Below are 27,076 nucleotides of genomic sequence, written 5' to 3'. Positions count from 1 at the left end.
AGGCTTCATGTAAGAAATAAATCATTGCTCTCATATTTAATAACTGATGGTGTTTTTGTCATTTGTTAGCAAAGAAGACCATGACATCAGGGAGATGACACCCTGACAAGCAAGTAAATTGGATTTAAGTGAAGGGTGCCTTGCTAAATCACCAGCCTCACTTTCTCCTTTGGAGCCATCTGGGACCAGTGACCAAATATGAATCAGGATGATTGGAGATGGCCCAGGAGGCAAGATAATCCTTGCCCAAGTGACTTACCCAAGGTCACACAGCTAGTAAGTCTCAGGTTATGTTTGCACTAAAGTTCTCCTGACTCCAGGATTAGTGCTCTATCCACTGCACCACTTAGCTGCCAACAATTAATTATTGAAACAAGATCAAAGTTTTTCCCCTTTTCTACTTCCGCATTCAGAAATCAATTAGAATGGGATATTTCTATTAAAAATTTACCCAGGTCAAGATTTTAATATGCAGTTTAAAAAATTTGAAATTTGGGCAAAAGAGTATATTCCTGCTCTTTGTGTTTGCTCAGGCAAATCTGAGAAAATGTTGATTCTTTCTTTTGTCTTAAAAAGAGATATGGAAATTGATGTTTATATTGACCAATATTTGGTTGCTCACATGCCCAGAGTTTCATTTTAATATAGCCCACCTCCCATTATGTTCATCAAATTTGACACTACTCCTCAGGAACATCTATTCTTCCAAGGGCATATAAACTGTTGTTATACTACCATGAGAGGTCTTTGGTCTGAGAGAGAGTACCAAATGACCATCCTTTTATTTGATGCCAGTGTTATAAATAAAATGATTAAATTGTCCAGAAATTATATCTTTCATAATGTTTTAATTGTCACACTTTATGATCCCTGGCACTGTGCTAAGTATGGAAGGGGTACAAATACAAACAAGACAGCCCCTGCCCTCAGTGAGCTTACATTCTAATGGGAAGATATGATCCATGTAGTGGAGTTTTACCTAGGAAATTGATCCAACAATAATCCAACTAAAATTAGACAGGGCTAAATATAAATTCCGAAAGTTAAAGCCAAGAAGTCAACTGCACTAGTACAGGACTGGGGAGGCCTGCCCTGAGAGCAATTTGTGTGAAAAGAAGGCTACTGATCATTCAATGAAGTAAACACATGTAAACACAAGTTTGGGTTTGCATCTCTGAATTTTTTCTATTTTTATTAATTTTATAACTAATCCCCTAGAAGCCTCAGAATCCTCTTAGAGTTTGAGAATTGTAGAGTTTAAATTCAGATCAGAAAGGAACCTTAAAGGGATCTAAATTAGCCCCCCCCAATTAATAGACTAGAAAACAGAAACCCAGAGAATTTAAATAACTTGCCCAGGGTCTCACAGTCTATGCTTAAGGTTGATTTTGAATTCATGTCTTCCTGTACCATGTCTAGTGCCCCCATGCACTATTCTTTGGGGCCCTAAGAAATATAGATATAGAAATATCTGAGCCAGAATTGAAATCCAGGTCTTCTGATTCCAAGTCCTGTGTTCTCTCCTCTGTTGTACAATGCTTTCTTTGCCACAATTACTGTTCCCTTTCATATAAGGGCAATTTTTGAAATAGATACTCGGGGTCCCCTCCATTAGATTCCTGCCAAATCAGACCTCCCTGTCCCTTATGGGGGAGAGGGCAGATTGCACCTCAAGCTGAACAGAAGCTTCTAGAACAAAGCTCAGAGTACTTCAGTCAGAACCAGGGCGGCTCAGGGAACAAAGGATGTCAGGATATGGGATAAAGCTCCCAGCTGTTCTCTAGCCTCTGAAAGGGAGGAGTTGGAACCCAGAGATCCCCCCACACAATGCTCCACAAAGCCTCAGCCAGAGATAACCAGCCGGGAGCCGCTTCCATGAACAAGCAATGCTTTACAATCCCTCCGATACCCCAGAAATAAAATATAGAAAGCTAATGATAATAATTTGTTTTACTGAAGACATGAAACAACTCGAGTTAAATAATCACAATGTGTCCCATGATCCGTCAGGGCAAATTAAAGAAACACCATCAAAATAAAAGCAAGGTTCCTACTGGGTGATGGTGGTATGTGTTGGGTAATAGATCACAGACTTTTATGAACTCGTTCCTGGAAGGACGTTAATGGGAGATATAATAGTGAGTCAAAGCAAAGTTACCCTTGACTATTTATCTGGGCAGAAAATGTCTCCCTCCGATATTCATAACACAGATCACCCAAATTACAAACACAACACTAAATTTTTATCGGCTGTCATTAAAAATGTATAAATAAACTTCCTCACTCAGTGGTATTATTTCAGAGGAGTGAAGCAATACATGTGTCACACTTGAAGAAAGGCTTTAAGTGGAAAACTGATAAATCAGTTTGAAAATACAAGCTTTGTCCTACAATTTCCCAGCTTCTCTGTCTCTGAAGAAATAGCAGCTGTTCTTTCTGCTCTGGAGAAATATGAATTAATCATCATCATCATCGTCTTCTTCTTCACCACAACCATTATTCATAATTATGTGCTACCATATTGGGGAGATGAGACTGAAAGGTATGAAACAATTACATAAAAACAATGCCAAAAAGAACAACAGCACAAATCACAACAGCTTTAAGGAGGAGGAAATCACGGTGAGTTGGAATGGAGTTGCGGTGGGGGTAGGGGGTGATCTGCTGAAAAGATGGAGACTCTGTCTTGAGTAGTCATAATAATAACCACTGTTTTACACTTTATGGCTTATGTGCATTTTCTCATTTGATACTCATAATAAACTATGAATTTGATAAAAAAAAGAAGCATCAAATTCATAAAAACAAACAATCCAAAGATGAAGCTCCTCAAAAGCAAACTTCTTCACTGAGCAAGAAGGATGTAGACTGTTCAGTGCCTCTGCTACTACCTGGGCAAGTCATTCACGTCCCTAGGGCTTGGTTTCCTCCACTGTAAGGTTGACCAAGATTTTTCCAAGGTCCCTCGCAACTCCAGAGCTTTGACCTTATATACTTTGGAGCTTAATATAAAGCTCTTCCTTTTCTACTAAATCACTTTTTTCCTGCTCATTTCCTCATTAAACTCCTCCTTATGAAAAGGGTCTTAAAGGGACAAAGTATCTCATAAATGATCTTAATGCCCTCTGAGGGAAGTTACCAAGAAGAGAGGCTACACCTCTGTTGACTTCTCTCTCTTTCTTTGGGACACTGACCTAGCCAATCCTGTATCTTTGATTGAATGAGTTTGTTGCTTCTCAAGGTCTTACTATACAATCCATGTCCCCAAGCCTGGGATTACAGCTAAAATGTTCTGCCTTTGGACCCTGTCCTTTCCTTTGTCACTTGCTGTCATCATCACAGAAGCTGGTAGTCAGACTCAGCCCTGGGATGAGTAGGAGAGGGAAAGAGAGAGAATGGGGGAGGGGGGAGACTAGAGAGAAGGGGGAGAGGGAGAGAGAGAGAGAGAGAGAGAGAGAGAGAGAGAGAGAGAAGAGAGAGACAGAAAAGAGAGAGAGAGGGAGGGGGGGAGAGAGACAAAGAGACAGAGAGGGAGGAGGAGACAGAGAGAGAGAGAGAGAGAGAGAGAGAGAGAGAGAGAGAGAGAGAGAGAGAGAGAGAGAGAGGCAGGCCTACTGACAAATCAACTCTGATTTTCTCTCTTGTCTGCAGGGATTCAGCAGAAGGGCTGAGAATCAAGGCTCTTGTCAGAGGTTGATCAAGTGCAAATTGCTACAGGAGTGGAGTTTTTCATTTGGTAGCTAATGTTAGCCCCAAACACCACAGGAAGTGGCTGCGACAGTGTCAGGTGAGATCTGTGGAAACAGAGCTGGCCCGGTTCTAACACTGTCATTCTTGATGCACAGAGTCATTCCTGACTGTCCTGGGCATCTTCAGTTACTCAATCTGACTGATTGATAGTGCCTGGGAAAAATCTAAATAGGCTTAAGTCAGTCCACCTAGCCACTGGTTTTATCACGAGGTCAGGGCTCCCAGCTCTTGGGTTCTGGAAGGTGGGAAGGGGAATGGTCAAAACCAGTTTTTAGAGGGAATGGCTTTTATTGTTATTAATGGCTATTAGATGAGGTGGTCAATGAGAGTCAAAGGACCTGGGTTCAAATCACACTCTTCTATGTACTACCCATGTAGCCCTGGACAAGTTCCTTAATCCTTCATATATGCAAAATGGGGATAATAATAAGCCAGTATTGTCAGAAGGATTCCATGAGATAACATATCTCATGTCAGACTTACAGTCCTATACAAATGCTAACTATTATTGTTCTTACAGGGGAAGGGTAGAAGAAGAGAATGTTGCCTCTCTAAATCAGGACTCAGTGCATGAATCTGTGGTTTCTAGGAACCTGCTATCTCAGCAGAACCATGAATCTTGAGCTGAAGAAGAGCTTAGGAGCTATGCAGTCCAATTCCCTTCTTTTACAGATGAGGACACTGAGTCCCAGAGAGGTTAAGAGACTGGTTCAAGAGTTCAGAGAGATAGGAAATAGGAGAGCTGGGACCCAGGTCATTCATAGTACCATACTTCCAAAAAGGAACATCCTGATATCATAGGTCATGTGATACCAAAGTAAGGTATGGGCTACCATTTCCTTAAATTCTCCTCAGTACTAGGGAAGAATTTTGGATATATCTCCAAGGTTATGGCAAAAAAAAAAATCATTTGTCAGTGATGACTGAAAAACTATTGAACATAGACTGGGGAGTATACAAATAAATACTGACCCTCTATGGGACTGAGAGATAGCTTTCAGAGATCTACTTGAGAAATGATGAACAAATATGCTACTACTAATAATAGCCAACATTTAAATAATACTTTAAAGTTTGCAAAAAGAACTTTATGTAAGTTATTTCATTATATCCTTAATCATCCTGGGAGGTAAGTTCTATAAATATTCACATTCATAAATAAGGAAACAGGCTAAGAAAGGTGAAGTAATGTGGCCTAGGTCACATAACTATTAAGAATCTGAGGCAGGATTCAGACATACAGCTCTTTCTGACAAGTCCAGATCTCTATCCCTTATGCCCCATTTGCTGAGGCTTCAAATCACTCTGCAAAATAGCTTTTTTTGCAGAAATGCTCCATCTTAAGTCCATTGATCAGGAGCACTTCTTTCCCTTGTTGGTTAATAGAATTGATGACACTGTCTACCATTAGGGAGAATTAATTTAATAAGTCACTTTTTCACTTTGTCATTGCCTGGTAACATCAAAGATTATAAAATATTATAAATATATAAAAATTATAAAATAGATCTTGTCACATTTGCACAGCTTTCTTAGCCCATCATATCCCTGAGTTGCATGTGCATCATGGTTTCTGTGTCCCAGTTTATTTTACAGGTGAGTGAACTGAGGCAGAGAGGGTTGTGCAGGACCACACAACTACTAAGTATCTCAGGTAAGATTTGAACTCACGTCTTCCCAAGTCCAGAACCAGGTCTCTATCCATTGTGCCACCTTCCTGTCTTTTAATACCTTTGACTTTAAATTTTATCTAATCCCCACAAATGCCAGTGTCTCTTGCTAACTAACTTAATTTATTCAATTTGTATTTCTTCTGAATCTATTTATATATGCAAGAGCAGTCATATATAGAATATAAGTTCCTTGAGAGGAAGAATGGGTTACATTTTTTATTCTATGCACATCCAATACCTAACAGGCTGATATATTTGGGTTATTAATAAATGCTTGTCACTTGGTAGAGACTCATCATATGGTATTCATGACAAAAGACATAGCAAGAATCCTTCACTGGTGCTTCAAGTCAAGTGGCCCTTCTTATTCACAATTTTCCCAAAGTGCTATAATAAGAGAATCAATCAGCTCGGGCCCCCAGGCATCTGTTTCCACCTTGGAGCTATCAACCAAAATGCAATCAGCTTGTTCCTCTGGGCTGGCCTCCAGGGTGGAGGTGCCAATGAATTATGGAAGCTGCCAACAGCAAGGAGCCTACTTTAGCCAGGAAAGATGGAGTTGTTGCTGCCTTTCTCCCTCCTGGCCTGGAGGAAGTGGCCTCCTATTTTTGCGTGGGGCTTCACCCAGGCTACCAAGATAGATGGCAAGGGAAGGAGGAGATGAGGAGTTGCCCATACCTCAAAACCTTGCTCAGCATCTCCCACCCATTTTGATGCTTAATCTCCCTTACAGCCAGGGAGTCCCTCTATATATTTTTCTCTACAAGACTGCAATAGAAATGGACCTGCTTATTATGGTTTTGGCAGCATCCTTCCTAGCAGCAAGAAGATCAATGAGATTGGGTGGAGGGGAGGGAAAGGTAGCACTTGGTCCTAGGAGTCTATAAATCCAGGATTGTCTTATGGACTTGGCCCCTTAGACAAGAATGAAGAGTTTCTCCATCTGGGATAATTCCTTCTTTATGTTAAAGGCAATGACCTCCTGATCTTTTAGTTTAAGACTAAAGAATCTATCCCTCTCAGTTCAGCCCTTCTTGTAGGCAGAAAACAATCTTTCCCCATATTATAGTTTGAGAAATAGGAACTTCCTTCTGCCACCTAAGCATATGACATACTTTAAGTTAGATCAAGGTATCTCCAAAAGGTACTTATAGAAGAATAGCTAAATTGCCCTGGAAGAAGAGTACCCATTACCACTAATTAACATGTTAACTGGGATTAATTTGTCAGATTAGCCTAGCAAGAAAATAAAAAGCTTATCTCATAAGACTGAGATAGCAGACACAGGAAAAGTTTGGGTAGAATGTGTCTGTGAAGACAGTTCTTCCCTGACGTTCCCATTACCTGACTGTCATGACATACTGATAAGGTAGAGACAAGGAAGGAATTGAGAAATGACAGTACCCTCATTTCATAATGTATCCATGTGATCAACAACAGCAAAAATAGGAGAAACTTATCATCCTGCTTCTGGGGGGTGAGGCTTAACCAGAACAATGGGCCCAGGTCTGACCAGGGTGACAACTGCTCCCAGGTAGCCTCCAGAAAGTCCACCCTGGGGAATCTTGGCCTTGGCTGCAACCTGGAGGGGCCCCTGTCTGGGTCTACCCCACCTGGGGCTCTGAGAGTAGAGAGCTGGGAACAACAGGTAGCAAAGCTGAGGATGAACTATAAGAGTATATCTGAAAAAAAGCAAGTAAAAAAACCCCATATTTTCTTGAACAAGAAAGTGCTAAGTAAGGTGAACTTCTTGGTGGATAACCAACCTTACCTTCTAACCTGCTTCTTCAACCTTTGGACTACTAGATCTAACTTCGGCCTTCATGCTATGTCCTAAGTACCATCAGGACATCTAAACTGACACTGGACTCTAAGAACCACCGGACCTTACCATTGACAAAGATGATTTTAATTAGGCTATTGCTTTGCTCCAATCAGTACTAATCAATTCAGTATAATTCCATAGGGGTCATGAGTATTATTAACAATTGTTGGGGCGGCTAGGTGGCGTAGTGGATAAAGCACTGGCCTTGGAGTCAGGAGTACCTGGGTTCAAATCTGGTCTCAGACACTTAATAATTACCTAGCTGTGTGGCCTTGGGCAAGCCACTTAACCCCATTTGCCTTGCCAAAAAAAAAAAATTGTTAGTGCCATACTCAGACAATAATATTCTTTTAGTTATTTTAGTCAATTAATATTACCATGAAAATAGCTATATTAATGCATATATAGATATATGTCACATATGGATAATTAAATACACTAGATTCTTTATTATAGAAGGTTTAAAACTTTAAAACCTATGAATTTACTCTTCACCACTTATTCAATGATTATGAAATTCACTTATCGAACCAAAAGAATGTTGAAGACCAAACCCAGCAAGGGTGGAATGTCTTGATGTGAAAGAGAAAGTCCCCCTACTTATTTTTTCATCTCCAAACTACCTTCTCTTGGCCAGTATGAGCAAAGGACCATCCTATGACCACTTAGTAGAGATAACCATGGCTTTGCCTATCCTGTTACTACTCATGTTGACACATCATTTCTGGCCTTCCTGAAAAATCAAATTCAAGATCTATCAATGATTTTGTTTTGCCTCTTCTGAGTGTCTGGGTATCAAGCCCTATAAAAAAGTAAGGTCTTTGGGACCAGTGGGGTTTTTTGGATCATGAGGAAGATCTAATGTCACATTGGTAGAAGGGAACCTAGTTCCTTTAATAAATGCTTAATGGCTCAGAGCTCTGCCTCAGTGATTTTTCTTGCAGACTGGATAATTTTGGTCTCCCCCCAACATTTTCCCACAGCTGTACGCTGAGAAAGTGTATGTGATGTCTCCCCTAATTTGGACTGCCTCACTTTTCTGCTTTCAGCACTTAGCACTTAGAGCTTAAAGATCTGGAGCATTCACACATGCTATGCTACCTGAAAGGGAAAAAAAATAGATGGAGCAATGGTTAAAAGAGAGAAGGAAGAGGCCTAGAAAACAACCTTGCCTTTTATAAATTTTCCTTTTATAAATTCATCCCTATCTCTACTTTATACCTTAGTCCCCTGACTAACTTAATCTTAGCATCATAGAGGTAGAATAAATTAGACTTGGCAACTGTTAGATTGAGGGGTGAGAGAGAGAGAGAAACATCAAGTATGACTCAGGTTGCAAACATGAGTGACAATAAACAGGAAAAAGATATAGCCGCGGTGGTGTTGAGTCATTTTTCACTCACATACAACTCTTTGTGACCTTATTTGAATTTTTTTTAGCAAAGTTACTGGAGTAATTTGTTATTTCCTTGTTCAGCTAATTTTACAGATGATGGAAACTGAGGCAAAGAGGGTTAAGTGCCTTTCCCAGGGTCACATAGCTAGTAAGTGTCTAAGACCAGATTTGCACCCAGGAAGATAAGACTTTCCAGCACAGGACCCAGGGCTCTATCCACTGTACCACCTGGCTACCTAGTAGGTGGTCTCATAGGTTCTCTGCTAAGGAGAAGGGAAGGGGTAATAGAGGGAATGAGGAGAGAAGAAAATCAGACACTTTGGGGAGTATGACAGAGAATCAACCAGGGAAGAATAAAAAAGTTGCCAAAAATTAAGGAAAGCCTAGATGAGATTAGATAACATAGATTGTAGTGAACCCATTCAGCAACGCTACATGACTTTTTCTGACTGTCCAGTAAATCAGGACTGGATGAGGTGGATGGTGGGGATAATGTGGGGATGGATTTGGCATGTATTTGCAATGGGACAAAAAGACAAAGGACTCAAAGGTAGAAGATACTATCTGGAGAAATGCTCAGTTATAGGCTCAAGACTGAAGAAAGCAAAGTGAGACCAGAATTGGTCTCATCAGCTTCATTCTCTACTCCAGAGTCACTGAAAGTAAAAAGTCACTGAAGGTGACCCCAGAGGTCGAGGTCAAAGCAAAGTATCAGAAAGAAAATAGCAAAAGAAGAGAAGATGGGATAGGAAGCCATTGATTGGGGGAAGAATTTTGGAGTTTAATATCTTGTAAATACTCTTGGCTAAGGGGTCAAAGTGGCTTATATTCACAAAGTTATAAATAATTCACCCATAATTCTCTCTAAGAGCAAGAGAAAAAAAGTGTGGAGGTGATCAAATATTTTACCTAAGCCTCTTTGTCGTTCCCTCTTTGGGGGGGTGGGGGGTTGAATAAGAGAGTGTTGTCATTTCTTTCCCCCCCCCTCTCTTTTTAATATTATTTTTTTCTTCAAACATATCCACCATCAGCAAATACAGACATTTAAAATTACAAAGAACAGGTATAAGGCTGTTTAAGAAACTGAGCTTCTGCCACAGATCATTATTTTAAGATTTATTTTCAATTTCACAAGATAATCACTCTATATTTCATCTGAAATTTTTGTTTTCTTTCTGTATCTTTAAAAATGTTTTATTTTTACTTTAAAAATTTTATTTTAAACTTTTCTTTCCAAAAACTTAAGCATCCCTCTCCCCTATATATAGAGACACCAGCCTGGGGACCCCTTCTCAGTCTACACTGGCTAAGTATATCCTTCAGAAGACAGGTCTGTTTGGAAAAGAGGCAGCCACACATTATCCTCCAGTTACAGAAATTTCAAGAAAAAATAAATTTTTTTCTCTCCCAATCTGCCCCCTGGGATTGAAAGGAACTAACAGAATTTTGAAGGCTTCCTTGAAAAGCCATGGAAGGAAAGAAAAAAGGAAGACAAGAAAGAAAAAAATTACATTTGATACAAAGAGTTCATTTACATCTATGGTGTCATTTCCCCCTTGAGAAACTGAGTCAAAGTGAGGAAAATCTGACTATCATTGTGACTTGTCTGAAAGGGCTGATATGGCCACCTTAGAGAGAAATAGGCACCTGTGAGTGCCAGGCCTCAAACTCTTGGCTCCCTGAGAGGTCAACTCATCTTTCCCTTGCCTTTTGACATCAATAACCTCCAAGCAATCCCAGTCAGGTGAAACGCTTTCCTATAAAGATGACTCCACAGGGGCTGTCAGAAGCTAGTTCTGGGTTTCTAATAATACTCTCTGTAAGGAAATATTCCCTTGGGTCTGTCTATTCCATACCCCTCATAGTGCAGTCTAAGTCATGTTTTGGCATAAAACACCCAAACTCTTAAAAAAAAATAAAGAACACACTCTCTGCTCTCTCACACACATATACCCCTTTTCTAAAGTAGGACTTTAAGCTGGTTAAATGCTTATTCTTTGGTAATTGGAAGTTTGCCTCCAAACAATCAATAAAAAACCCCCAACATAAAGCACAAATCTATTCAATGAATTAATTGGAGATACTTAGAAGAAATTAATAATGAATGTTCAAGTGATAGTTCCTTTTTAACCTTGCAAGAATATTAAGACAAAGTAAACATCTGAAGAATTGCTGTAAAGCAGACAAACTGAATGGGAAAATTATATATGTAAATAAGATAGCAAGCTGAATATATTTGCATCTTATTTATGGAAAATGTTTCCTAGAATTACCAAGAAACTTGACTATCAAGCCAACACACAGAAAACCACAACAAAGAGTACTAGGGAGGAAAGACAGGGACACCCGCTGTGGGGCTGCAGAAAGAAACTTCTAATAGCTGTTGTGCCATTTTGTTTTTCCTCTTACCTGGGAATGCTGATAAGGTGTGAGACTCTAGTCTGGTCTGCTAATCAAAAAGAAACAGCAGAATAGGAAAGCCAGAAACTCCACAGACTAAAGTTATTTGAATGGTATTAAGGTTGTGAATATGTTTTGTTTTGTTCTAGCTGGAACTTGTAATTTCATAATTAAATAAAAGGTCTTTGAGGTCAGGGAAAGAATGACCTTTGAATTTTTCTCCCCTCCTCCTTCTCCAGGGACATCAGCCTATTTTCTGTTCCTTGAACATTATCACTTGACTCTGTCTATAATTTTTTTCCCTTTTCTTATCTTTTTCAATTTAAAAACATTTATTCTCCCCTCACTGAAGAAAAAAGAAATAGATACAGATATACATATACATATTCATATAGATTGATAGATATTGATAGACATATAGATAAATAAATATACATGGTTAGAAAAATAATTTCATATTGTACATGTGTACAAATTTGAATCTCATTCTGCATCATTAGTCTATGACCTTTCTGTCAGGAGGTGGTAACATTCTTCATCATTATTCCTTTGTAACCGTGGTTGGTCATATAGTGTTGATCAAAATTCTTAAATCTTTCAAAGTCCTTTGCTTTTATGATATTGTTATAGCACAAATTATTCTCCAGGTTCTGCTGATCTTATTGCTTCAGTCTGTTTCCCAGAAACCATCCCTTTATTAATTTCTTAAGCACATTGTTTAGGTTTTGATGACGTAAAATGAGTGTAAATAGCAATTGTTTTCTGTTCTGTTCTGACCAGAAACTCTGAACTTCTTTCCCTCCCAGATTGATATTTTTGTGATAGTAAATTGATCCAACTTTTGTCTCAATTTTTACCTAGTCCTTAGTCATTGTATGGCATTGCCTCAGACAAACTGAGACCTAGTAAAAACCTTACTATAGAAAGACCAAGGTCATCCATTGAATCTTGGGCCATCTCTAGTCATCTTGTCATTTGTTTTGCCACTGGACTTCAGTGATTCTGGAGTAGAGAGTGAAGCTGATGACATTGCATAGCTCTGCCTCAATTCATGGTTTCACCCATATATTGCCACTGGTCCTCTTTGAGAACAAAGGATGAACAACACAATAATTTGGTACTATATTCTCTAAGCTTTGCAATGGCAGTCTCCCATGACTCAAATGATCTTCCTCCTTTTGTCTGCCTCCTAGTTCCTGGCTTCCTTCAAGATTCATCCCAAATACTATCTTCTGAAAGATGCTTTTCCCAAACTCTTCACAGCCCCATACACACACCAGATGCTAGTACCTTCCTCAGGGAGCACTTTTCATTTATACTATCTGCATCTTTTATGTACATAGTTTCTCTCTCTCTCTCTCTCTCTCTCTCTCTCTCTCTCTCTCTCTCTCTCTCTCTATCTCTCTCTCTCTCTCTCTCTCCTCCTAGAATGGAAACTTCTTGAGATATAACTGTGTTTTTACCTTTCTTTATATCCACAATTCTTTGTGCTCACACAGCACCTGGTACACAATAAAGTACAAAATAAATGTTTCTTGGGGCAGTTAGGTGACCCAGTGGATAGAGCTTTTGTCCCAGAGTTAGGAGGATCTGAATTCAAATCTAGCCTCAGATACTTGATACCTACTCAAGCTGTGTGAATTTAGATAAATTACTTAATATTATTGCCTCACTAAAAACAAACAAAAAACAAATAAAAGTATCTTGATTTACTGACTTGTATCCCCAGAGCTTACCCCAGTGCCTACATATCTTTGATACCTAATAAATACTTGTTGGTTGATTGGCCTATTCTGAGTATTATTTGGTCCTAGACTTCTGTATGTAAAGAACTCCTTGTCTGTAGAGAGCTCTAATTTCATGAATAAGGAACTCTCTTCACCTATATTGACCACTGACTTATCTGTGATCTAGAGAAGTGGAATTACCATTTGATGTTAAATGACTCACCCAGGGCCATGCAGCTAGCAGAAGTCAAGGTCAAGACTAAGGTCAGGTCTTCCTAGTTTCAAAGTCAGTTTTCCATTTTCTCTGCTATTATAAATATTTGAATGTTGTTGGTAGGCAGTAACTCATTTGAAAGAAAGTGATAATTGGTTGTTCTCCACCTCTACTATAGATAGAAAGAGAGAAAAAGAAACTTAAAAATTGCAGTAAAATTCTTGGCTTAGAACTAAGAAAACTTTCTGACTTAAATATTCTTTCATGAACATTTCTGTTAGAAGGGTAGATAATTAACCTTTTGAGATGCTTTCTGATGTCTGCAGGCAGCAGAACTGTCTTCAATTGCTTCTCCCCCCCCCCAAGGAGATTGTATAGTTCATGATTGTTTGGGAGCTAGGTGGCAGGGTACCTAGATGGCCTAGTGAGTGATATGACCTTGGGCAAATCATTTGACCTCTGGGGGGATAATATAATACCTACCTCCCAAAATTGTTGTGAGCTGCAAAAGAAATCATATTTGCCTGGCAATTAGCAGTTGTCATATAAATGATAGTTATCATTATTATTGTTATTGTTATGGGGAAACTATTCCAGCTACTGACCTCTGACAATGGAAAACTCATTTAGATATTTAAGGGAGATGAAAAAAGGACCAACTCATGCCCACAAAAAGTATCTTGGTAGTGAAATCCCTTCTCATCTCAAACCCAAAAGTTATCTTCAATAAGAAAAGTTGTTGTCTTTGCTCTTATCTGCCCCTTGTGCTTGACTGACCTTCTCTTGGTGTTTCTCAATACTTGGGTTTATGTTCCCAGCAGGCAATCAAGTAGTCAGCTCTTTGGGCAGGAGCAAAATTGAATAGTGTACAACTGAGAACTTAATGGACATAAATGGAAAGTACAACCTTCAGCCTTATCCTGGATTTTATATATATTGGAACTTCTGCCCTTATGAATAAGAGTTTCCCCACTACTCCAATACAGGGAAAGCAAAGAAATGCTGAGGGAAGATGTTTCCAGACCAAAAGAAACCACCTGGAGCTACAAGATTATAGCCTTTTCCCTCCTGTCTTCTTATTTATCTCCATCCTCCTTTCTCAGAGGAGAGTAAAAAGGCTAGAGTCAAAACGAAGATCACTTGAAAGGTTTGGTTCTTTGGGAGATGGATGGGACTTGAGTGGTTTGGAAAATGCCTCTCATGTATGGTACATATGGATTTATTTTTATAATATAAAGAGCTCATAAAGTCCACCAACATTAATGAAGTAAAAGTATCCCTGCATTCTTTCAGATGACACCAATGAATCACAAGGTCCAGTAGGTTTTAACAAGATGAAAAAACTCCAACTATAGAGCAATTGGAGAGACTCTCATTGCCATGGGAGAATTTTTGGATGCCAAGATGAATTTGGAAAGTTAGTCAAAAGGAAATGAATATTCAAGACACTTTAACTCATGAAGGGATTGCAATTTCTGCAATTTGATGGTGGGCTTGCATAGATTAAATCATAGCTCTTTCAAAAACACCAAAGTAAAGTAATAAATTGATACAAGAAAATGTTCAAATATTCTGGACTCAGATAACTTGGTGTTGAATCATGGCTCTGTCACTTGTAACTTGTGTGATCTTTGAGAAGTTATTTAAACTTTTTAGGCCACAGTCTCCTCATTTGTAAAATGAAAGAATTGGGCTAGATGGCTCCTACCAGCTTTAAATCTAAAATCTATGATCTCAATTACTTTTACTCCTGTGGGTCTCAATTTCTTCATCTACAAAATGAGGGGGTGGACAACATAACCACTAAGAGCCCTTCCAACTCTAGATCTATGATCTTATGTCCTTTATAGATGTCATAGCTTCCATGCTTCAATATTTTGATATGTTCTTGATCTCACTTTTGTAGGCACTCCTGCCCATGGTGATATTTTCTGAATCTTACTTACATCCTTTCATAAAACTACTACATAGAGGGCAGCTAGGTGGTACAGAGGATAAAGAACTGGCTCTGGAGTCAGGAGGACTTGATTTCAAATCTGACCTCAGACTCTTAATTAGTTGCTTAGCTGTGTGACCTCGGGCAAGTCACTTATTGCCTTGCAAAAACAAACAAACAAATAAAAACTACCACACAAAGTCCACACAACTGACCTGGGATCTTAATATGTGGCCCAGTAGTTACCCCTTACTCTTGTTACTTCCTTTTCCAGTCACACATTTCTGATAACATACTTCATGACACTTCCACCCAATCCTTCAATAGCTATATGCTACACCCTATTAATACCACCATGCACCTTTCCTCTGTCCTTTGGGTGATGTAAAATTTTAATTCTTTGGTCACCATGTTATTTCATAAACTTTTAGCTATAGAAGAGCAATGAAGTTTTAAAAAAAAATATTGGCCTTTATTTCAACAGGAATCATGGGGTCATCAAAAACACCATGCAATTTCCACACTACTCTCATCCTCTTGTGGTCTATTGGATAGAAAGCACAGATAGACAATACAGATAAGCAATGACCCAAGTCTCTCTCTGACTTCTAAGCATTTTCTACAGTATTTTTTTTTTACTTTTGCAAATAAATTTTTAATCTATTTGCAAAAGGTGAAGCCCAAAGGAGCCTCATAGGGCCCTCCCAGTTCTCTTTTTTATCTTCTTAATGTGAAATTTAAAAATAAGAGGTATTTTCAGGCCCAGGTTTGTGCCAAATTTACCAGAAAACTAAACTTGTCAAGGTATTTACAAATAAATCAAAAGAGAAAATTAATAGGTCCTTCTCAGACTCCTCTACATTTTTATAAAAACTTCATTTATATTATCTGTTTATTTCTCACTATAGTCTCTGAAGTTGGGTATGTCATATATACATGGGACATGTCATGTATATTTCATGTGTACATATAAGTGCATGTGTCATATATACATGTGTGCATGTCATATAAACATGCATATACATATATACATGCCCCATTTCAGAGACTATAATTAGGGTGACTAGTTCAAAGTCATATCAGTAATTAATGACAGAGGCTAGATTAGGAGTCATGTTTCATCATCCCAAACCCAAAATTTTGTCTGCTAGAGATAATACTGTTATCAGAGCTATGTACAGGTAGATGCCCCAAAGCAGACTATTCATGTTGTTTACACTAGAATGAAATAGTTGGATGAGAGAACTTCAACCTTAAACTTGATTTATCTCATTTGAGGAAGAAACATCCATGTTGAGAACTGAATTTCTCTTCTATTCTTTTCCCTTTGTTCAAGGCTGCTACATCTTCTGATACTTGTAAACTTATCATTCATCTGGGATTCAGGTTTTTGATAGGAAAAGATGAACAATAATACCATACACACAGTGCCAGAAATTGAATTTTAATACCAGGAATGGAAAAGTAAGATTCAAAGGTAGGAGACTTTTCTACAACTGTGACTTCTCTCTTTTGAAAACAACTCTCAAATCTTTATTTCATTTTCTGTTAAAATGATTTAAATGATAAGTGATACCCTATGTCATCTCTGAGCCAATTAGGACTAGACCCTAATAGACATGGGTGTAGTGTATATATATATTTCCTAGTAAATATGTGTTACTACTCTTGGGCCCCCCAAGCCAGTGTGAAATCTTATACCACTAAAGGCCAAGTCTTGGGAATCTGCAGTTTGTAGGTCATGATCTTCAGCTCTTCATAGTGTCTCTACATCATTGGCCTGTCCCAGCAGTTTCCATAGTTAACTATTTCTCTCCCTTGTAGTTCATTTGGAAGTCCATTCACTTAGAGCAGGTCACAAAGTTTCAAAACTCATTAAGACAGAACTCTGAACATGATCAATCAATTTATCAGAGATCCTGGTGGTCCTTAATCAATTGGGTCCAAGACCTTTCTCATGATCAGGGACCCCTCTGCTTGAGAAAAAAAATGTTTTTATAGCCATGGAGGAAATATCAAAAATAGAATAAGGCAGTGAAATTCCATAATTACTTAATTCTAGAAGCATCTATCTAATCTATGTCTAGCAAAGGGAAATATTTATCAGTCATAGCCACTTTGTCAACAGGACTTTTACAGGTCATTATAGCTATATCAACTACAGGCTGTCATCTATAGGCCTTCTCATCAGGGGCTTTGCAAAGGTCATAAGACCCTGTTAGCAACATCTCAGTACCTTACACAGGTCATAAGACCCTAGTGTTTGAAAAACAGTATCCTACAATTCTAGGAAGTTATAGTTTAGAAGCAAAGGTCACTAGAGAGTAGACAGAAGTTCTTCACAATAAGGGGTATTACTAAGGTTTATGAACTTTATTTCAAGCACAACATAGTTAGGAATGAAGGGAGATGGCTAATGCAATAAAATTTTAACCCCGAGCTAATACATGTTCTTACAACAGGCCTAACACAGAATGAATCTATCTAACAAATCCAATACAATTAATAAAATCACCAATACATGGCAAATTAATTAATTGTGGTCTATATAACTCTTATTCTTACAACTTTAAATTAGTCAACCCTATTACATTTATAATCTCTGGTACCCATTAAATCACAATGTCTTGAGTAAATACAGATTAAACTGAATAGGGGTATCAAAATTATTTTCCCATTGTTCAATCATTGACTCCATTTCTGGTGAGATAGGATCTTAGGTTGCATTCTCATGTGGCTCCATATCCATTTCCTTCCTCAATCATCTTTACCTGACATTTCCTCATCACCCTCATAGAGTCTCCCAGGAATTCTGAGTTTTAAGTCAAGTGTCATAAGGTTTGACTTTGGAGACAAGGGAAATATTTTTGCTCATTTAAAGGTTTGTACAAGTGTAGGCTTCCCCTACATCTGACTCCATTACAAAGAATTATTCATAGAAAATAGAAATTACTTCTTTATTTTAAAGGATTTCCTTAAACACTTAAAGCATAAATGAGTATCTTTCATTCAGTCCAGAGAGAAAAAAATCATTTTAATGTTGTTTTCTAGTTCAGTCAGCTCTTGACTGAACAGGCTATGGATTAACCAAGGATATAGAAAATCTAGAACTTTCTTGATCCTATGAACAATCTAGTAATCTTATGATCAATAAGTAAGTTAAAATAAATAAAATTGGCTAAGAATAACCTTTTTAAGTGCATAAAACACATAAGACTGCAACAGACAACAATTATATTAGAATATAGTTAACAAAATATATTGTCTTTTAAAAAACATATACCTTTAAAATCCATCCACAAACCTTAGATTAAGAACTTCTAGAACTCTTAGAACCTTAGAGTAGTTAATAGTCTCAATAAATTTTTCCCACCAAATCAGAATTGACTATTCATAAGGAAGCAAGTGGGAAAAACTGAGTCTTGTCCCACATTAAAGGAGTTCTATTCTTAAGTCCTGGCATTTTTATAAAGCTTACTTTCCCTCCACCCCACAAAGGTTAGGCCAGCTCTTTTCCTTGGGAAATGTTGAAACTCTATTTCAGAATCACTTGTCAAGAAAACTGACTCAGTCCCCTTGTTGATGTGACCTCTTGTTTACCTAAGTATAAAGTCTCTAGCTCTTTCTCTGAGGCTTCAGACCACAAACAAACAGCACAAATGATACCAATGACCTGTGCTCAACTAAATCAATGTGGTATTCTCAGTGAATACTCTTTCTGAATATCCTTCCCCTCCTAGGGCAAAATAAATGTGTGTTTTGTTAGTTGTCTCACTTTATTATAATATTGAACCTAAACTAACTAGGGACCTGCCTGAATCAAGCCTCACCCATAATACCCTGTTGCTGACAAAAAATCAGTCTAAAGGAAAAGAAAAGTAAAAATTTTAAAATAGAGAATAATATTTTTAAAAAGGAGAAAAGTAAGGATTTTAGATTAAGAATAAATTGTTGAACTTGTTCTCAAATAAATTGATTATGTATAAAAATCTGAAAAACAGGTGATTCAACTGACTATTTTATACTTCCACTAAAGACAGCCAGTGTTTGTAGGATAAAACATCTGACAAAACTTATATGCCTTTCAAGGCTGAGAATCATTGAACCAGAGGCTCGAAAGAGGCATAAGATCCTTCTTTGGAAGTCTTTGAAACTAAGACTCTCCCTTCTTCCCCATGACTGCTCAGGTGCTGGAGATAGGGTGATACATCAAATGATTGTGGAGGTCCTTTTAATCTGTAGAATTCTTTGAGGATGTATCTATGCATATAACCCATATTCCAAAACATTTGGACTTAAAGGACCTTTTTCTTGGAGGAAGTTTGGGGAAGATAGGACAGATGGAAAAAGGAAAACTGCTACTATAGTTTGCAGAAGTGACTACAGCACCAAGGGAAATTAATGTGCCTCGAACTTGAGACAAGAGAGATTAGTGTAACAAAGACTGATGCTGCTATGCCAAGAAAAATCAATTTTAGACAATATAAATATCAATCCCAAGAACATCCCAAGACTCACCCCTTTATCAAGTCTTCCTAGTAACTTTGTATATAAGTGAACTGATATGTCCAATTCCTATATTGAGAGAAAATCAAGAATTATAAGTAACATTCCCAGGAGGCAAATCTGGGTATATCAGTCATTTGTGACTTGGGGTCAAGATCATTTAATAACTGACTCATTTCTTTGTTATGACCTTGCTAGTCTGTTTCATTAGATCACTTTGCTTTGAGTTTATGTGGTATTTGAATTTGTCTAATATTTTTAAAAATGCCTTGGTGGGCCTTGAATCTGTAAGGCTAAAGAGCTTACTGAACTAATTGGAAACAAAGAGCCTTGGCATAGTTAAGAAGTGAGCTATATTGTAGATGCTCAAAGGTATAATTCTATATCTACCAAGTAATTAGCTTGTGAAGACATCCTGACCATAGAACTAGTGACACAATTGTGTGCTTCTTGTTGAAACACAACAGTTCCTTAACTTCCTCACCTCTGCAACTAGATGCCCCCAGCCCCAGCTGAGAATGGTCTGAGTATAGGAATAGTATTTCTGCCCAAGAGTGACATGATATCATTCTCAGACCCTCATTGTAATATTCATTATCTCATTACATTTTTTTTGAAAAAATATAGTTTAATCTGAAAGTTAGAATATTTTTACAAGGATATTTACAATGACTCACAACTATTCTTGTGGAAGACATAAATAGAATGCTACTAAATACAATGAACTGTAAGACTTGATTATAATCAGTCCTATCAGACACAAGCCAAAGTGTGTATGGAAAGTAATGGAAGACAGATGACTATGTTCAAACTTTTATATTTCCAAACCAGGGGGATGAAACCTCTACCACAGTTTGTGGCCAAAGAGATAGGTGGCTTCACATCCTGGGGCCAAGCTCTCTCTGCTCCAATCCATCCACACAAACACATTCACGAGAAATGTTTCTTTCCAAGATCCTTTTTTTAAAGGTCGTAAGGAGTGCTGATAGCCCTTAGTCTGATCTGGTAAGGAGCAGCAGCTTGGAGCAAACTGAAGAGGTAGGGAATGAGGTCACCTTTTAAGGAACTACCATCAACAAGTCAATGGAGCCGCTCCTATGGCACTTTAAGCTGGAAAGCTTTTATAAAACTATCTGGTGAGCCCAGACCACTGCCCAAGGCCCCCTATTGGTATTCTAGCCACCAGGTTAGTTTCAGGTCATGGTTACAATTTATTAATATGTACTCAATGGATGTCTCTGCACATTTCCCTATTTAATCTGTGTAGATGTGTTTATGTTCATTTCATAGGTTATGGCACAGTGTCACTATTTTGAATCTAACAAAACATTTATAGTTTTGTGTTTGTTGGTCAGTCTAAGACTATGACTGGAGTCCAAGGACTGAGCATCCAATAAGAAATACATTGGGATAGGAAGTCAGTTCCTGCATCATTACACTGAGGGCAGGAATATACCTGTGAAAAGCAGGAGCTGCCTCTACTGCAAGAGATCCTAGCTCAGTAAAGGGAACACTTGTCCTATCCCATCCTACCCTATTCTATAGAAATGCCTCTCCAGAATTATTCTTTTTTTAAAGTAAGATTTTGTTTATTATGAATTTTACAATTTTCCCCTAATCTTGCTTCCCTCCCCCACCCCATCCCCACAGAAGCTATAATTCTATATCTACCAAGTAATTAGCTTATGAAGACATCCTGACCATGGAACTAGTGACACATTATTTCCATCGTATACATTGATCGAAGTTGAATGTGATGAGAGAGAAAACATATCCTTAAGGAAGAAATATAAAGTATAAGATATAGAAAAATTACATAATAAGATAACTTTTTTTTAATTAAAGGTAATAGTGGGGTGGCTAGGTGGTACAGTGGATAGAGCACTAGCCCTGGAGTACAGAGTACCTGAGTTCATAACTGACCTCAGACACTTAATAATTACCTAGTCCTTGGCCAAGCCACTTAACTCCATTGCCTTGCAAAAACTAAAAAATTAAAAATAAATAAAGGTCTTTGTTCAAACTCCACAATTCTTTCTCTGGATACAGATGGTATTCTCCATCACAGATATCCCAAAATTGTGCCTGATTGTTGCAGTGATGGAAAGAGCAAGTCCATTATGTTTGACCATCACCCCCATGTTGCTGTTAGGGCATACAATGTTCTTCTGCTCATCTTCATTCAGCATCCATTCATTCAAATCCTTCCAGGCTTCCCTGAATTCACATTTCTCCTGGTTTCTAATAGAACATTAGTGTTCCATGACATACATATACCACAGTTTGTTAAACCATTCCCCATTTGAAGGACATTTACTTAATTTCCAATTCTTTGCCACCACAAATAGGGTTGCTATGAATATTTTTTGTACAAGTGATGTTTTTCCCTTTTTCATGATCTCTTCAGGGTACAGACACAGTAGTGGAATTGCTGGATCAAAGGATATGCACATTTTTGATGCCCTTTGGGTATAATTCCAAATTGTTCTCCAGAAAGATTGAATGAGTTCACAGTTCCCCCAAAATGTATTAGTGTCCCAGATTTCCCACATCCCTTCCAATATTGATCATTGTCCTTTCTGTTCAGAATTATTCTTTTGAAAATGATTAAAAATAAGTTAAGAAAAAGCTATGTCCAAGAAGTTACTATATGCCTAATTGCTAATAATGAAAAGGTTTTTTTTTTTAATTTATTTCTTCAGCTAGCCAGCAATTTCAGTAAGTAAACTGTAGGACATCTTGTAAAGGTTTGCATAGAAGACATAGGAAAATTGAGTCATAAAAAGCCACCCTAGACTACAAATTGTTGGCAACTGTTTCCTTAATGGCTACTGCAGGAGCAGGTCCAACACAAGGCCATATATATACCCTTTTTCTGCTATAATGGGAACAGTGGGGAATGGTGAGGATCGAGACTTGAAATATTCTGAAAGTGCATGACAAACAAATTCCAAATATTCCATCTTCCTTGGAAGATCTTCTTCTGGTCCTCTGATATAAGATGCCGGATTAAACCAGTCCTTGGGACTGGCCATGGTGGGGATGAACCATCTTAGTGCCGTGCTCTTCTCACAATACTGGTCCTGGATGAAGCCCCTTATCTGAGCATAGTATGTTTTTCCATCTTGTTCATCAACTACAGAAACAACATCTCCAATTGAAGATGTTGTGAAATATTGTGAAATATTGATTCTGGTAATGATGGTGGAGACTGCTTCAGGAGCTTTAATAGGGTTCTTCAACTTAAAGCTGTGCCTGGGCCCTTGCCCTTGGTGGACACCTTCCCACTTGTGCTTGGTGTTGCTCTGCCCGGACACATCAAGGAGAGGGCTCTGCCGCCGCCCTCGGCCCTGCTCCGTGGCCGCACCCGCCACGCCCTGGCCCCATCACACCACTTACCTGCTTGCTGTCTCTGCTGCTCCCACCTCTGCTCTGCTGTGAGGCAGATGCCGAGGAACTGGCAAAGCCGGAGCCAGGCCCTCCACTCATTACTTTTTAATCAATCAGAATTGATTGTCACCCTCACGAACACTGCTCTTACAAGGTCACATAAACTGAGAGCCTGCCACGTCTTTGATTTACAAGAGTGCCACTGATCTTATATTAAAATTCTAGTATTATTAATAAAATGACCAATTACCTAGAAATTATGTCTCTTTAACTTTATAAACACACATAAAGGAGATATTTGTTCTGAGACCACTTAGACAAGCTCTGTGGGGAAACTTTGGCCATTGTACATACTACACATGAGCTCTTAGATATGGGGGAAATTTCCTCATTTTTTATAAAGGTGAACTAAGAGCCATAGGCAAAACACAAGGTTCTTCATTGACAGACATGGGAAGCATGAAGGACCAAGATTGAGAGGTAGCTTATCTAGAAAAGAGAGAGAAGGTACATACCATAAGTTAGGAAACTGAGACTTAAGTTGCAGAAAAACATGTTTGCATGAGTAGTTTTAAAAGAATTGATTTTGAGATTTACATAGCACTTTGCATACATTTTCTCATTTGAGCTTCACCAAACCTTGGAATTAAGGGAATACTGTGTTAGCCCATTATTAACATATTTGACATCAATAAAGTTAGCTAGCATATGGAAAAAGACATTTGACAGACAAAAGTTTAGTTCCTAATTGTTTGTAGTACTTATTCCCTTGTATCTCCAGACCCTTCAGTTTATTTCAATGCTTAATATGTTCATCCCACCTCCAAGCAAAGTAGACCCCTGTGTGAGCAACCTAGTCTGTACTTGACTCCCCCCCCCCGTGACTTATTTTCTTTGTCTATTGACTTATCCCTCTTTCACACTCTCTCTTCAGTCCAAATCCTTGGTTTGTTACGCTAATTATAGTATACTATAGTTTGCAACTAATTGTGATACTCTGATCTTCTTCCTTCAAGGGCCACATATAGCTGAGTTGTTGTTTTGTTTTGTTCTTCCCTCCTCTATCTCTATCTCAAATCCCAAGAATGACAGTTACAGAAGATGTAGGTGGGCAAGAGACAACTCTAAAAAAAAAGTCAATTTAGACAAGAAGGTATTTTAAGGAAGTAACTCAGAAAATGGTGCAAATGAGTAGAAGACATAAAGGAGAGTGGTGGTTTTATTTCTATTGCCTGCTAAACCCAGAGATTTTGACCATAGATAGAAAAAGGTCCAAGTCTTGTGAGTGGAATTCTGTTCTTAATTGGACAAAGGTAGAGTACTAGAATTTACCTAGAAAGGGAATAGAATGCATTTTACTTTTTAAAAAATATTTATTCATATTTAGCATAATTTCCCATAGTATCCCTCTCTCTTCATCTCTCAGATAGTCATCCCGTATAATATATTGTATTTTTTAAAGAAAAAAAAAGAAAAAAATACAGCATAATTGATCTATTTATAAAAAAAGTCTGGCAATATGTTTCAATAGTCAACATTTTTGAACCTCCACCATTGGAAAGGAGTAGAGGAATATATTCTCAAGCCATGCTCATTCTTTATAATTCTGCAACATTCATTTTTATTTTTTAAATGGGTTCCTTCCATTTACATTGTTGCAGTGATTGTATATAAAGTTTTCTTGGCTCTGCTTACTTCATTCTTCATCAGTTCATGAAGATTTTTCTATGAATCTCTATATTTATCACATTCCTCATTTCTTTACACACAGTAATATTTCATTATATTTCTGTACCTCATTTCATTCAGACATTCATCAACCAATAAGCAACAGCTTTGCTTCCAATCCTTTGTTAATGTGGTCCATTTTAGACAATGAAGAATGTTTCATTTGTAGAGCCCTACTGTTACATTTAGATTCCTAGAATATAATTGTGTCAACCATCTATTTAAAGCTATTATTCATTAGACTCCATTTCCCACTGAAATTCTTCCTAAACTAGTAAAAATTTTCAACAGATGATTTGGTGATAAAGGAAAATAACATATATTTAAAATAGAATGAAAGGTTTTTTAAAAAGGATTAAATAACATAGAAGCATTATATCTCCTATTTCTTTAAACTGTCTCCTTCCTTGCCTCACATTAGTGATCTCATATATCCAGGGAGATCTCATCTATGCTTCACTTTACTTCTTCCTGCAAGCCAACTTGACACCATACTAGAAACAATCCCCTGGAGTGTTTGTTTAACCTTTTAGCTCCATAATTCCCACTCTGAGATTCTTGTTCCAATTGTGAATGCCTCACATGGTTCATTGCACCTAGGTAGGTTCCAGTCATGATTCATTTTAGATCCAGATCAACTTTCTAGTGTCATTTTGCTGTCCTCTATTCATGTCCCTTTTAGTTTTTGGAGGTGGTGTATGGGTGTGTATGAGAAGGGGAAGGTCTATCCTCTCTGATTAAAGATCAAGAAAAGTCCCATATAGGAGGCACTGCTTGAGACATGTCTTGAGGGAAGCTACAGATTTTAAGAGGCAGAGGTGAAGATGAAGAAAGTATTCCAGACATAGGAGATAATATGTGCAAAGATGCAGAGATGGGAGATGGAAGACAGAAGTAGCAGCGAGGTCAATTTAATTGAAACATAAAGCTTCTGAAGGAGACTAATGCACCATGAGTCTAGAAATAGAGGCTACAGTCAGATTGTGAAGAGATTTATGTTCTTAACATTAGAGTTTCTATTTTATCTTTAAGGCTAAAGGCCATATTATATAGCCTATGAAGAAGGGGAAATGACAAGGTTGAACATGGACTTTAGAAATATCATTTTGGGGGCAGCTAGGTGGTGCAGGTGGATAAAGCACTGACCCTGGAGTCTGGAGTACCTGAGTTAAAATCCAGCCTTAGACACTTAATAATTACCTAGCTGTGTGGCCTTGGGCAAGCCACTTAACTCCATTGCCTTGCAAAAGCGTAAAAAAAAAGAAAAAGAAAAGAAATATCATTTTGGCAGTTGCTTGGGGAACAGATTCAAGAAGGAAGAAAGACAGGGAGACCAATTAGGAGGCTGTTGGAATAATCCTAGCAAGAGTTTTTGAGGGTAATTGGATGAGTGGAGAGAAGAGATAAAAGATATATAAAAGATATTATTATTTCCTCTCCTTTCTAGTCAGAAAAAGAAGCAATATTTCATTGTCTTGGTCATTCTGCTGGAGGTTGGTAAGAGAGGAGCATTTGGAGTGCTGTAAGATGCTAACAGCTCAGACCTCTAGGAACTGGCATACTTGCTCAGTGGGTCAAAAAGAAATGTGTCAAAAGAACCTTCACACTGAAACTTGTCAAGTCCTATATTGTCAATATGACAGCTAAGTGATGATTCCATTAAAACCTTCCAGTAAAACTGCCCCCAAGCTCCTTGATTTATCTAGACTAAGCACTATAACCACAAAAGGACAGAGAAAAAAAATGATAAAAGAATAAAAAAATTTAAAAATGAATAATTTTAAACCTCTAGTTCAGAGTTGACTGAGTCAATTGAAACTGGTTCAAGAACTTCACTAAAATTCCATTTATTTCACTCTTCCAGCATCTTGCTATCATGTTGTATTATTCATATCTTCATATTCTCTTATTTATATGTGTTAATAACATTTTCACAGTGAAAGGAATATCTAAGAGATAGGATAATTGTGACGTGTAAATTTCCATATCTCTTCCTTAAGTTGGCTTAGTTAATGTCCAGGTTTTTTTTTTGGAGCAAGTACCTGCCCATGAGTGAGTGTATTTGATCTTCATTTTAAGGAGTTCAGGAAAGTGTTCTCATAATAGGTAGGAGCATGACAGCAAGTACACATATTCTTTAAACCAATGCCACAATAAAGTGTGAGGAACCTACTGTTTTTATTAAATAACTGAGTCCTAGAGAATTAAGGGAATAGGAAAGTACAGACTTGAGAGCACTTTACAGAAGAGCTCTGCTAAGCAGGGAGAAAGGGATTTCTCTCAATTCATTCCATTGGCCATGGTGTCTAGCAATACTTTTCTCTGGAGACACCCTATTCAGCCTTTAAAGAGTTCATCAGTTGAAGAGAATTTGAGTCAGTTTAGGGACTGAAGGCACACACTCCAGAAAAGCACAGATGTAGAAAAATAGTCAATCAATGGTAGAAGTGGCTTTAAGAAATAGGATTCCTAGTGGCAGAGAAGGTGACTGTCTATGGACCTAAAATAAAAACCCTGATTACTAAGACGTA

At 37.9% G+C, this 27,076-nt stretch overlaps 1 pseudogene; it reads right to left on the bottom strand.

Annotated features, from left to right (window-relative positions):
* Positions 1–22,223: 22,223 nt before the first annotated feature.
* LOC141506542 (GATA zinc finger domain-containing protein 1 pseudogene) lies at positions 22,224–22,916 on the bottom strand (annotated as a pseudogene).
* Positions 22,917–27,076: the final 4,160 nt, after the last annotated feature.

The sequence above is a fragment of the Macrotis lagotis genome, chromosome 1 (assembly GCF_037893015.1).
Source record: "Macrotis lagotis isolate mMagLag1 chromosome 1, bilby.v1.9.chrom.fasta, whole genome shotgun sequence".
NCBI classification, from domain to species: domain Eukaryota; kingdom Metazoa; phylum Chordata; class Mammalia; order Peramelemorphia; family Peramelidae; genus Macrotis; species Macrotis lagotis.
The sequence above is the reverse complement of the archived record's forward strand: the minus strand, read 5'-3'. Positions and strand labels throughout refer to the sequence as shown.